The 6,785-nt window shown below is 57.3% G+C and overlaps 1 long non-coding RNA gene across 1 annotated transcript; it reads left to right on the top strand.

Annotated features, from left to right (window-relative positions):
- The first annotated feature begins 11 nt into the window (after window positions 1-11).
- Window positions 12-5,652, top strand: LOC135321367 (uncharacterized). Its single transcript, XR_010381105.1, has 3 exons — window positions 12-1,374; window positions 1,657-5,126; window positions 5,480-5,652. It is a non-coding gene; the product is annotated as an uncharacterized LOC135321367 (long non-coding RNA).
- The last annotated feature ends 1,133 nt before the right edge of the window (window positions 5,653-6,785 follow it).

Genomic DNA, 6,785 nt, shown 5'->3' with positions numbered 1-6,785 from the left:
CCCACACACAGGAAGCCGACAGGCTCCAGGCCAGCCCGGGCCGCTCACCGCAGAGCCGCTTCCTGACTCCCCTTCCTGCCCTGCCCCACCCCCAACACACACAGGCCTGGGAGGTTGTCAGTGAGTTTTAACGTAGAGCCTGGATGCCCCCGCGCAGCCTTCCTGTGATTTGTTTTCCTTCATTCTTCACTCGGTCCTTCATCCATTTATCACCCAGGGCACCTGAGCAGGGCAGGGCTGTGGCCACAGCTGGACACTGGCCACACTGCCGTCGGTGGACTTGCTCACAAGTGCAGCTTGAGGCCATGAAGGGAGGCACAGGGCACGACACAGAGGGTGGGTCTCCCTGCCCAATCTGGTCTGGGGTCAGTCAGGGCGACTTCCTGGAGGAGGTGGCACTTTTAGCTACAGTTGGAGACAAGGAGCAACTAGGGCTTGGTGACAGGACTGGGAGGTGAGCAAGGACACCCCAAGGTTCTGCCTCCACAGGCATGGGGGACACAGGGACTCAGCTGGAGGAGCCGGAGGCTTCAGGCCCCAGGAAGACTGCCCACGGAGCCAGAGGCAGGGCTGGGCCACCAGGAGTCCCAGCTGAGATGGCCACAGAGGGGGTGCGGCATGCGCAGGGACCTGGTGCAGACGAGCACACCCACTGGGCCGGGCCCCCACCAGGCCCTGGAGACCGTGCTCGGCCAGGAGAGCCCCCAGCAGGGCAGTGGCTCCTTGGACCTGAACAAGCCAGTGCCCCTCGGGAAAGGGTCCGAGTGAGGACTGGGATGGCAGGGGGGCACCAAAGGCCCTCCCACCCGGCTCCAGGTCCCTCAGATTGTAACCGAGCAGGATCCTATTGTCATCAGTGACCACTTGGCATTTGTAACTGCTTAACTGTGCAATAATTTAAAGCATGTTTTGCTGACCAGCATTGGGCTGGAGAGGAGGCGGGACTCGGGCCCATCCCCTACCAACACCTCGGAGAAGCGGTCAGGTGTTCTGTGCACCTTATGGTTCATAACTCACCCCACTGCACATGTCTGCATTGTTTATAGCCCCGCGGGGTTTCTTTGTGTTCTATTGTCCCAGCCTGGGCAGACCCTGCAGGGAGAGGTCCCAGGCCTCAGCCCAAAATGCCAGAGGCATCTATCAACCTGACTATAAACGGCACACGTTTTTCTCTGGAGCACTTTTCCCTGGAGCCCCTTCCTAAGCACCCTCGTTCCAGGTACAAGAATATTAAGAGAGTCCCAAAGCCGGAGGAGGACTTCACACCCAGCAGAGGGAAGGGGGCCCTGCGTCTGCAGAACCAGGACAACTTTGCCACCAGCTGCTACCTGAGCGGGGCTGTAACAGAAGAGAACAGATCTGACTCCACATGAGGTCTGCTCCTTTGGCTTTAACCCTGTGCCCTGTTTCCTGGGCTTAGTCCTGCCAGCTCTGCGCCTTTTGTAAAGGAATGTTGCCTTCAGCCTGAAATGCACAGGAGAGCCCGTTCTCAAGGGTATTAACTTTCGGGCTTATATAAAGATAACAAGTTGCAGAATAAAAAATAACTCTTGTTCTGTTAGAGGTTTTACAGGGGAACCGTGGCTTGACCCCCCATGGACAGCTGCAAGAACAAAGAAGTTTGCAGCACCCAACCACACCCCCTTCCCTTTTTAGTATAAAAGGAGCCTGAATTCTGACTGGAGTAGGATGGCTCTCCAAGACATTTGCCTGCCAGCCTCTCGCTCCGCCATCTTCCCGAATGAAGTCGCTACTCCTTGCCCCAGCACCTCGTCTCCCGGTTTATTGGCCTGTCGTGCAGCGAGCAGAGCGCGTTTGGACTCGGTAACAGGGTCTCTATGGAAACCAGCTGCCCCTTGAACTTTTACTATAAAACCCCGCCCCCTTTCCCCAGCAGGCTCGCAGCCTGGAAGCATCAGCTGCTGTGACCTCCTTTGCCGGGCGAAGGAGTACAGCTGCCTCTTCTGCTTCATCAAAACCTCTGTCCTCAAGTCTCAATTCGGTGAGTGGAGCGCGGAGGCTGCGCTTTGGCAGCAAGACCATCTCCATCAACCTTCATGCACAAGGGCCCCCCAGAATCTCATGGAGACGCAGGTTCAGATGCACCAGCCTCGGGGCAGCCCAGGCAACCCTGAGCCACTGGTCCACATGAAGGGGACCCCAGAGAGCCCTGGACGCGCCTGGACCAGCACACTGCTCAGACAGCAAGCTGCTGGGAAGGAGGCTGCTGAGGGCGCCTTCCCCCACCCTCCCTAGCCACCGGGGGGTCCCCCCCTCAGAAAGCCCGGCCCCTCACACCCCACCACAAGGCCTCGAAAGCCCCCTCCCTGACCACACAGCCATCTGCCTGGAGCTGAGCGCTGACCACCCGAGGTCCCTGCAGTGACCCCACCCCGAGGAGCCAGGGTGCAGGGCCCCCCTTCCCTCCCCTCCGTGGAAGCCCCAGCCTCAGAGTGACACGCACACACACTCACACACCCCCATCGCCCTCCCCCTCCAGTCCCTGTCTGCCCCCCGCCCCACGTGCAGCCCCGTCCCTGCTGTTACGCGGGCCGTCCTCCTCTCCCCCCAGCCGCCTGTCCCAGGCCCGCCTCTGGACTCCCCAGAGCCCACCGCTCTGCCTCCAGAGTCACAGTTTGCAGTGTCCGCCCAACGCCCGCCCTCTCTCCTCTTTCCAGCTACCTCCCTACCGCACCCATGACCCTCCCCCCTGCACCTCCGCCCTCTCCACCCACTTGCGTCCCCTCCACGCCCCTCCCCTCCCTGTGGCCAGTCCTGGTGTCTCCTCGCCCAACAAGGGCAATGCAACCCTTCACCCCCAGGCCCGGCCCACTCAGGGGACCGTGACCCAGGCATCACTCTGACTGGTGGCCACACACCGAGGTGTGCAGCTCCCACTCCATCACTCTCTGGGGCAGACCCCCTGGTGCTCCATTGCCCCCGCCCCCATCCTTCCCGACACAGCCCTCTGCAGCCCAGGGCAGCCACATGACCCTTGCCTGGACAGTGAGAAGAGACGGCGGCCGGCAAGCCATCGGGCTTCCAAAAGGCGGTTCGCTGTCTGCCCATCCTAGGATGCAGACACAGTGGTGTCCAGGTTCTTGTCCCATCACAGAAAGAATTCAGACACGAGACCCCGGGGGTTAAGAAATATAGTGGGGACTTACTGAGGGAGGGACAGGACTGTCTCACGGGGAGCGCGGGCAGCTCAGGTGAGCAGCTGCCCTTGTTTCTTTGGCAAGTTGGTTACTTAGGGTATAAAAGTGAGTGGGCGGAATAGTCACTGGGGAGGGCAGGTTTGGGGTCGTATTCCCTGATCATCATCCCAGCTCCACCTTCCCGTGGGCAGGAGGGATTTTTATTTCCTTCCTTAGTCTGGATCGGAAGTGTCACGGCGGCGGTGCGTGATGGGGACTTCTGATCCCCAAGGCTGATTTTATTGAAATGAGGGCATAGTGAGCAAAAGGTCACATTCAGACACTGGAGATTCCTGCCTTTCCTCACCTTTCTTTGTTCTTCTCCAGGCCACTTGTCACCCCAAAAAGCATGATCCCTTATCAGCCCGAAGGCTCCTGCTTTTCCTTCTCTGCCCAGGGACCCCTGCTGCTCACGTGATGTGTGGTTCCCTGCATTTGGCCTGTGCCCCTCCTTTCTGCCCAGTTCCTGCCAACTGGCCCGCGTCCCCCTTTCCCTGCTCACACCCAGCTGTCTGCCTGCTCTACCAGCTGGAGGTGAGCAGCCTCTTTGCCCACCAACTAAAGGCAGCAGACAGATGGGACTTCAGTCACCGGTGGTGTTTGCGGCTCCTCTGCTGTCACATGGGAGGTACACCAGATCGAAGGGCTTCCGTCACATCCAGCCTGACTGAGTCCCACGGAGGGGCGTCCGACAACCTTCCCCACTGCATCCTGTCCAGACTCCCTGGTCCCAGGCAGCCCTGTCTGCTCACCTGACTCAGGTCCTCTTCTAATTCGCCAGAATAATAGAAAAGACAGAAAACAGAAACAGAAATAATAGAAAAGAACCCTCCCACCTGCTCACCGGCCAACCCGCTTGCACGTGCGCCGGGCCCTGGGCGGCCACAGCCACACCAGACAGAGGTGGCGACGTGCTGTGCAAGGGGCAGTACGTGGGCGCACACACCCGCTGTTACCATAACACGAAAAGAGCAGTGTCTGTTTCAACTTACAGATTTTGTGGTATGAGTTTCTTTTTTGTTAAATGAATGTTATTACTTAATTGAAACAGCAGAAATAGTGCCAATTAGCGTAAGTAACAGCAGGACTAATTAAACAAATGGTATGTATTTAAAAATCTAACAAGACAGAGGGCACAGCTCCGTGGTGGAGTGTGTGCTTAGCATGCACGAGGTCCTGGGTTCAGTCCCCAGCACCTCTGCTTAGAGAAGTAAATAAACCTAAATCGCCTCCCCCTGCAGAACAAACAAACAAACAAACAAACAAACAAATCCAACCGTGTGTCTATAATGTCTCTTTCGCTCTCTGACCTACCAGTTTACTGTAACATTTTTTTAACACTCTAGAGCTTTATTTACACTTCTCAGGCTGTATTATTGTATGTTCTTCAGATACATGAAAGCAAGACTTTTTCAGTGGGGGCGTAAATACAACAGGGCCAGTCAGATGGATAGTACAGACATTTAATAGCAATAACAATCACGTCTCTGCCCCGTGCTCACGTCTCACTCTCAGTATTCCCAGCAGCTGGGGGACGCCCTGCGCCTCTGCCCTGAAGGCAGGCAGCCGTCAGCCTCACAGCCACCCGACCCCCGACTGGCGCCCTGCCTGGCCACACCGATGCCTGCGGCATCCACCGTGCAGACCCCGAGACTGCGGGCCAAAGCGTCTGAGCGCACAGCCCTGGGCTCACGCAGTCCTTGGGGCTGCAGGCGCGGTTCCCAGCTCTCCAAGCACGCACTCTGCGACCGAGGCTGGCGCCGGTGGCGCCTGCCCCTCCGCGAGGCCCTTTGGTTCACTAGCGCTTCCTGTGGGCTCCCTGCGTCTGAACGTGCATCGGGCGTCCTCCTGAGTTAGACCTGAGAGTGTCTCAGAGCAAATGGGCTTAAAGCAGCCATTTGAGCCTGTGAGATCCAAGCTGGAATCCAAGTAAGTCGTGGTCCCGGCAGAAGCTTCTACGACGCGAGCCGCAGGCCCGGGCCTGCCTTCCCCCGCGGGCTCCGGCCTCCAGGCCGTCTGCGCTCCGGTCCCCTCCTCCCTGGCCGTGTAACAGGGAGGAGCAAGCCTGGCCCCACGTTGCATCTGTTCCTTGGGTCTCACCCTGTGCTCTGTACCCTGTGCTCAGACAGGCTGGTTCTGCGCCTTTTGTAAAGGAATGCTGCCAGAGCCTGAAATAGACAGGACAGCCCGCTCTCAAGGCTCTGACCTTTAAGGGTAGAACACTTCCCATTCACATAGAGACAAAAACTGCAGAACAGAGAGTAACATTTGTCTTGTTGGAGGTTTGCAGGCACACCGTGACCTGACCCACGTGGACGGCTGCAAGAACAAAGGGTTCTGAAACCAAGAAGTTTGCAACAACCAACCACACCCCCTCCCTTTTTTAGTATGAAAAGAACCTGGATTCTGACTTGGGGAAGATGGTTCTCTGGGACATGAGTCCCCCATCTTCTCTATGTGCCGTCTTCTCTAAATAAAGTTGTTACTTTTTTGCCCCAGCCCCTTGTCTCCCGATTATTGGCCTGTCGTGCGGCAAGCAGAACGAGCTTGGACTTGGTAGCAGCAGGCATCCTCCATCCTCCTCTGCTCCCTTTCTCATCCCCACTGCTGACCAGGCCATGCCTAGGACAGCACATGCCCTCTTCCCTCCTGCAGGCGTCCCTAGACCAGCTCATCTGGTCCTCTGGTTCAAATGCCATTTACAGGCTGATGAGTCCCCAGAGAAGGGTCTAGCCCCGGCCCAGTGGGCTGAGCCGCACACCCACCCGCCTGTGCACCGACGCCAGGCCAGAGCACACCACTTCCCGCCACGCTGCAGGGCGCCCTTCAGCCTGCCTCAGGAAGCCCTCCATGCTCACAGATGCTCGGGGCACACGCCTTCATGCTGTCCTTGAAGTCCCTTTGCTCTCCCCCATGTCCAGTCTGTCCAAGCTCCATGGCCCTACACAGCCCCCTGCAAAAAGCCTAAGTGGGGCCCCTCACCTACCTGTCAGCCCCATGCCGCCCCTGCTCTCCACTCCACTCCTATGGCTGCATAGCGGGCCTCCCAAATCCCTGCCGGGAGCCCTCCAGCAGCCCCCACTTTCTCAGACGGAGTCCCACCGTCCCTCTAAGGCCATCGTGTGTCCTGCCCACCCTCCCCACACCACTCCCCCAACTCCCAGAAAAGATCTGCCCAGGACGGTGGCACTGGTCACGTCACTGGCAGGGGGAGGCAGCCAAGAGTCCAGAACCAGTGTTCTGAGACACTTAAAGCAAAGTTCTGGAAATTTCTTAAAGTTCCCAGAAAAAATGGCCAGAGCAGTCATAAATAAACATGTTTTATTAGAGATACTTGACTTCAAGAGAAACAAAGCAGACACCCATGCAGGGTCAGACCACGTGCACGAGGGGACGATCTAGCCTGATTCCTACAAAAACAAAGTTTACCAATGCCTGCAAAACCCTGCTAAAGAAAAACACGGCCCAAGAATTTCATGTCTCCAAAACTAGCAATGAGCATTCAAACAGATTCCACACATGCACAAAGTCAGGATTATCTCCTTGAGTCCTTCCTTACTGAATAAACTATATATGTACATATTTATA

This window comes from Camelus dromedarius, chromosome 5 (assembly GCF_036321535.1).
Source record: "Camelus dromedarius isolate mCamDro1 chromosome 5, mCamDro1.pat, whole genome shotgun sequence".
NCBI lineage: Eukaryota > Metazoa > Chordata > Mammalia > Artiodactyla > Camelidae > Camelus > Camelus dromedarius.
The sequence above is the reverse complement of the archived record's forward strand: the minus strand, read 5'-3'. Positions and strand labels throughout refer to the sequence as shown.